This window comes from Triticum aestivum, chromosome 5D, assembly GCF_018294505.1.
Source record: "Triticum aestivum cultivar Chinese Spring chromosome 5D, IWGSC CS RefSeq v2.1, whole genome shotgun sequence".
Classification (NCBI taxonomy): Eukaryota; Viridiplantae; Streptophyta; class Magnoliopsida; order Poales; family Poaceae; genus Triticum; species Triticum aestivum.
The window spans coordinates 304,581,671-304,588,458 of NC_057808.1; positions in this window are offsets into that span (position 1 = coordinate 304,581,671).

Below are 6,788 nucleotides of genomic sequence, written 5' to 3' on the forward strand. Positions count from 1 at the left end.
TAGAACTTGCTATCCTCTTGCCTAATAGGCAAAGATTGACCTCTGTAGAAAGACTGATTCATTCGGATCGATATGAGGACCCAACTCCGTTGCATTGCCAGAATCCATGTTCCATATTTGAAGCGGGTTGACCTCTGTGCTTCTCTCATGGTACAATCCTCTTCCTAGGGCGTGCCAGGGGTTGCTGGCGTGCCCTAGTGTCTTGTGGTCACCAGGTGCACCCCCTCTAATGTTATTTGCACTAGAAATTCATAAATATTCAGAAAAAATTGTATTAAATTTTCAGGGCATTCTGAGAACTTTTTTGGTTTTTATTGCACGGGAAATTCAGAAAACAGACAAAACATGGCATTTTATTTTATTTAACTAAGAATAATAGACAAAAATAGTTGGGAGCGGAAGGTTGTGCTTACTAAATTCATCAACTTCATACCTCTCAAAAATGATCCGTTAATAAGGTTGATCAAGTCTTATTAACAACCACCTTCGATTAGCATGAAATGGAAGAACTTTCGTAAAACACTAAGTTACCTCAACGGGGATATGCACGTCCCCAACAATAAGCATTTCATATTTCTTTTTGGTAGTAGGTAGAGGTAGTTGAAGACTCCCAATAGTGAGTGTCGGAGATTTTCCAATAACATTAATACCATTCACTTGGAATTGTTTCTTTGGAAAGTGCACCGTATGCTCATTGCCATTGATATGAAAAGTGACCTTGCTTTTATTGCAATCAATAACAGCCCCTGTGTGGCACCCCGGCTCAGAGAAACCGGAACGCCCCGTATTCCAGCCCAGAGATCGAGGAGAAGTCTTTTGGAATACGACATTGCTTAGCATAGAACAAATCAGCTCTTTATTGCAAGCTATATGGATACAAGGGGATTACATCGGCACGGCAACATTATGCCTGCCACAGTTGGTCCATGCAAGCAGCAGAACAACGACGACAGTGGTGAACTCCACTCCGCAGGGACTCTGACGGGAACGCTTATCCTAGCTCGCAAACAAGGAATCCACGGTAAACAAGAAATCAAATCCGGCATGACCTTCAAATTGGCATGACATGCCAGGTCAGTACATTGAATGTACTTGCAAGCTCACAGCAACCAAGAGCAATCAAGACAGACAACAGCATGGCAATTACAGGTTACCTAGCAATGATGATTCTATTAGAACAACATGGCATGAACAACATGATACAGCTAGAACAATACAATCATGGCATGAACATATGAACATGATGATACTAGGATGCAACAGGATGAATCGATCATGCACCAGGTTACCTCGTAACCATCATATGCATTAGCTTACCATCACGGACATCACACGATCATCTCAGGATCCAATCATGCTTGGTATAACAATACCGTAGTAATCATTACATGGCCACACGGAGCTTGACTTTTACCCGTGATTCTCACACAACATCACAAATAACCATCAACTCGGTATCCACGATACCATGGTGATCCTCTCGCAATCACATAAAGATCAACCAACTTCTCTCATCATCGAATCAGGGTTGTTATTAAGCACATTATTATTATTATTATTATTACTGTTGACCCATAGTGTGACCGAGTACGAACTGGGCCCATATCCGCGAGCGCGGCTATCGATAGTGTCGGATCACGGGTTCCGGCAAAACCCTCAAGGTTCGAACACTGGGGTGTGCACGAAGATCTCTCCTCTCCCAAGCTCTCGCACTCCACGATCTAGTGGACTAACTCGCCGAACCCAAATAACATAGAGACACAAGATTTATACTGGTTCGGGCCACCGATGTGCACTACAAAAAAAAGACACATCCGTGACATTTTGGGCCGAACGAATTTTTTTTCTGTCATACATATGACACTTCTATGACCATAATTGTGACAAAACCCGGTATCATCATAGATGTGGTGGGCTCCTACTTCTATGACAAAAAATCATGACAGAAAATGGGCTTTTCGTCCTGGGCGGGCCGGAGACGCAGCTGCATGACATTCTTTGGGCCGTCCGTGACGGAAAAACCCGTGGTAGAAGCGAGGGCGAGGAAAATTTCAGGGAGTTCCCGGTTACGGCGGGAGGTCGGGGGCCGAGCGATGCGCGTTTCTCTCGTACACGTACACGCGTGTGTGCGAGGCGTTGGCTCTAACTAAACCCGAGCGAGGCGTTGGGCTCTAACTGAACCCGGGCGATTGCACTGCAGGCTACACGTTACTCAACCCGAGCGATCGATCGAGGGCTGTTAACTGAACCCGATCGAGCGATTCCTTCGCTACTGCTGCTAACTGAAGTTGATCGATTGGATGAATAGTGAGCGTTGCGGGGGGGGGGGGGTGGTTTGGATGAACAGTGAGCAGTGGCGTTGCCTCTGGATGAACAGGACCCCGTGGGGTGGAGGGCTGGATGAACAGTAGACGGTGGAGGGGTGCCCGTGGAGGGGTGGTTGAACAGGACCCCGTGGTGTGGAGGGCTGGATGAATAGTAGACGGTGGAGGGGTGCCCGTGGAGGGGTGGTTGAACAGTAGCCGGTGGAGTAGCGCGCGGTGGAGGCTGGATGAACAAGAGCCCGTGGAGGCTGGAGAAGGTCGATGGTAGCCCGTGGAGGCTGGAGGAGGTCCACGGTGGAGATGAACAGTATCCCGTGGAGTCCCGTTTTGCGGTACGCCACACCCCTCCCGATGAACAGGACCCCCGTTTCGACCGTAGGAGGTCCGTTTCGTCCGTTTTGCGGTACGCCACACCCCTCCCGATCAACAGGACCCCCGTTTCGATCGTAGGAGGTCTGTTTCGTCCATTTTGCGGTACGCCACACCCCTCCCGATCAACAGGACCCCCGTTTCGACCGTAGGAGGTCCGTTTCGTCCGTTTTGCGGTACGCCAGACCCCTCCCGATGAACAGGATCCCGTTTTGAACGTGGCCGGTCGAACACAAGGCCGTTTCCTCCGTTCTGCGGTACGCCAGGTCTCGTTTCCATCGCCTGTTCCGTCCAAGCCCTCCCGATGAACACGACCATGCATTCCGTTCCGACCCAGCCGGTTGGCTCCCACGCGTTCCGTTGCCTCCCGATGAACACGACGCATTCTGTTGCCTCCCCATGAACACGACGCATTCCGTTGCCTCCCCATGAACACGACGACGACGCTGTTTCTCCATTCCGACCCAGCCATGTCAACGAGCCCTCGCCATACGTATGCGCGAGTAGGCGTTCGAGACCCCGCCCGTATGTACACATATGTGGCCGTATTTTCTTTCTTGCACCCTGGCCGCTGTACGTACATGTACATGCTATGTGCGCACCTCTACTACGACACGTGCGCGCCTCTACATCCACCAGTATATATGTACGTACACATTCGCGACCAGAATGACAATGCTACGTACGCTTCGACCAGGTGGGTCCCGACTGTCAGGCACTTCCTTGCGTACGAAGATGTAGCTGGTGGGTCCCAGCAGTCAGGGGGGCGAATCGTTTTGTTTTTTTGCCCAGACGCACTTCCTTGCGTGCGAAGGTGTAGCTGGTGGGTCCCAGCAGTCAGGGGGGAAATGTTTTTTTCGCGAAATACGATGGCCCGTCCGGTGGGTCCCCGCTGTCAGGTGGAGGAATAATTATTTTGCGCGTAATAAGGAGGCACTTCCTTGCTGCGGCCGTGGACCCAGCTGTCAGCGTCTCCACGCACAGTACTCTTCCGCTGGAAGTCGGTCGTTGACTACATTGACCACGCCGCGCCGAGAGCACCACGGCGGTGGACGACGGCGAGGCCTAGGAAGGGGACGACACGGGGGCAGGGAAGACTCGGCAGTTGTTTCGCACGCGGAGGGGAGTACGACTGTACGAGGGTTTACTGGTTCGTCTGCCGTCGCCTGAGAATAACAGCAGGTGTGGGTGAGTAGAGGGATGGCTAGGCCAGCAATGGGAGTACGGTGGGGCGGTGAGGCCTGCGCGGTAGCACAGCCGGCCACGGGGAGGAGGGAGCAGGCAGTCCCGCTGGCGCTTGTTTGAGCGGCTGGAGCAGGAAGAGCAGAGATTGAAGAAGCACGACGGCCGTTGGATGGACATCCAACAGTCAGTGCTTGTGCGTCAACCTCTAGTAGGCGCACAAGTCAGCCTCAAATCTGTGGAAAACAGCATACAGCCCATCTGCCATTATTTCTAATAATTTACAGCCCATTTGCTAATTCTTAAGGTTTTTTTGGAGCCCATATTCTTTTTGTTAGCATTACAGCCCATATTGTGGCCACGGTTAAAAAATTATACGAAATTTTGCATATTTCGGTGCGGTCCGAACTATTTTTAATCCCGAAATTTTGACTCACATTCAAACTGATTTTAAAAATAAGTGTATATCAATATAAAATCCAACAAATTGTCCACGCATAAAAATTAATGTAATTTAAAATCTTGAAATGAAAAAAAGATATTTGAAACTAATTGCCGGTTTGATGTGTTTTAAAAATGTACAGCCCATTTCTCATTACCGATGGGCCATTTTCTCGGCCAGCCGAATGAAAGCTCTCCTCGTCTTGAAAGATTTGCAGCCCAACAGGCCTGACAAAGCGACTTACTTGGCAAATCACAAAAAAATTGGGCTGTGGCGGTGGACCCAGCTGTCAGCCTCTCCACGTACAGTACTCTTCCGATGGAAGTCATTCCTTGACCACGTTGACCACGCTGTGCGGAGAGCACCATGGCGGTGGACGACGGCGAGGCCTAGGAAGGGGACTACGCGGAGCTGGGGAAGATGCGACAGTGGAAGCCCGCAGGGAGAGGAGTACGAGGGTTCACTGGTTCGGCTGCGGTGTGAGGCTGCCGTCGCCGCAGGGCCTGGCCAGCGGTCAGAATAGTAGGGGGCGGTGAGGCCTCTGCGGCAGCACAGCCGGCCATGGGAGGCAGGAGCATGCGGCACGACCGGCGCTGCTTTGGGCGGCTGGAGCAAGAAGACCAGAGGTTGAAGAAGCACTACGGCCGTTGGATGGACATCCTACGGTCATTGGAGCTAGAATCGTTCATATTGACTAAGTTGACAAAGCCCTTCGTCCTCGTCAACTTAGTAGGCCCACAAGTCAGCCTCCCACCAAGGTGGGTCCCAGCTAGCCGGGGGAGTATTCATTTTTTTGTGCGTAATAAGGAGGCACTTCCGGTGGGTCCGAGCTGACAGCGGGGGGAACGTTTTTTCATGAAATACGGTGGCCCGTCCGATGGGTCCCAGCAGTCAGGGGGAAATGATTTTTTTCGCAAAATACTGGTGGCCCGTCCGGTGGGTCCCCGCTGTCAGGTGGAGGAATAATTATTTTCCACGTAATAAGGAGGCACTTCCTTGCGGCTGTCGTGGACCAGCTGTCAACCTCTCCACGTACAGTACTCTTCTGATGGAAGTCGGTCGTTGACCACATTGACCACGCCGCGCCGAGAGCACCACGGCGGTGGACGATGGCGAGGCCTAGGAAGGGGACGACGCGCAGCCGGGCAAGATGCGGCAGTGGATGCCCACGCGGAGAGGAGTATGAGCGTTCACTGGTTCGGCTGCGGTGTGAGGCTGCCGTCGCCGCAGAATAACAGGGGGTGTGGGTGAGTGGAGGGATGGCCTGGCCAGTGGTGGGAGTAGTATGGGGGCGGTCAGGCCTCCGCGGTAGCACATCCGGCCACGGGAGGCAGGAGCAGGCGGCATGACCGGCACTGCTTTGGGCGGCTGGAGCAAGAAGACCAGAGGTTGAAGAAGCACTATGGCCGTTGGATGGACATCATACGGTCACTGGAGTATTGACTAAGTTGACAAAGCCCTCCGTCCCCGTCAACTTGGTAGGCCCACAAGTCAGCCCAACAATATGGTGGGTCCTAGCTAGCAGGGGGGTATTCATTTTTTTGGGCGTAATAAGGAGGCACTTCCTTGCTTGCGAAGATATAGCTGGTAGGTTCGACCTGTCAGCGGGGGGAACGTTTTATTCGTGAAATACAGAGGCCCTTCCTGTGGGTCCTAGCTGTCAGGTGGAGGAATCATTATTTTGCGCGTAATAAGGAGGCATTTCCTTGCGTGCGGTCGTGGACCCAGCTGTCAGCCTCTCCACGTACAGTCCACTCCCGATGGATGTCGTTCATTGACCACGTTGACTAGGCCGCGCCGAGAGCACCAGGGCGGTGGACGACGGCGAGGCCTAGGAAGGGAACGACATGGAGCCAGGGAATACTCGGCAGTTGTTTCCAACGCGGAGGAGTACGAGGGTTTACTAGTTCATCTGCCGTCGCCGGAGAATAACAGCATGTGTGGGTAAGTAGAGGGATGGCTAGGCCAGCGATGGGAGTACGGTGGGGCCGTGAGGCCTGCGCGGCAGCATAGCCGGCCGCGGGAGGAGGGAGCAGGCAGTCCCGCCGGCGCTTGTTTGAGCGGCTGGAGCATGAAGAGCAGATATTGAAGAAGCACGACAGCCGTTGGATGGACATCCAACAGTCACTGCTCTCGTGTGTTGACTAAGTTGACAGGGTGTTGCGTGTGCGTCAACCTTTTTTTTATGAAAGCATACGCATCCACCTGTAGTAGGCACACAAGTCAGCCTCAAATCTGTGGAAAACAGCATACAGCACATCTGCCATTATTTCTAATAATGTACAGCCCATTTGCTAATTCTTAAGAATTTTTTTGGAGCCCATCTTCTTTTTGTTAGCATTACACCCATATTGTGGCCACGGTTAAAAAGTATACAAAATTTTGCATATTTCGGTGCGGTCAACTGTTTTTAATCCAGAAATATCGATTCACATTCAAACTATTTTGAAAAATAATTTATATAAATATAA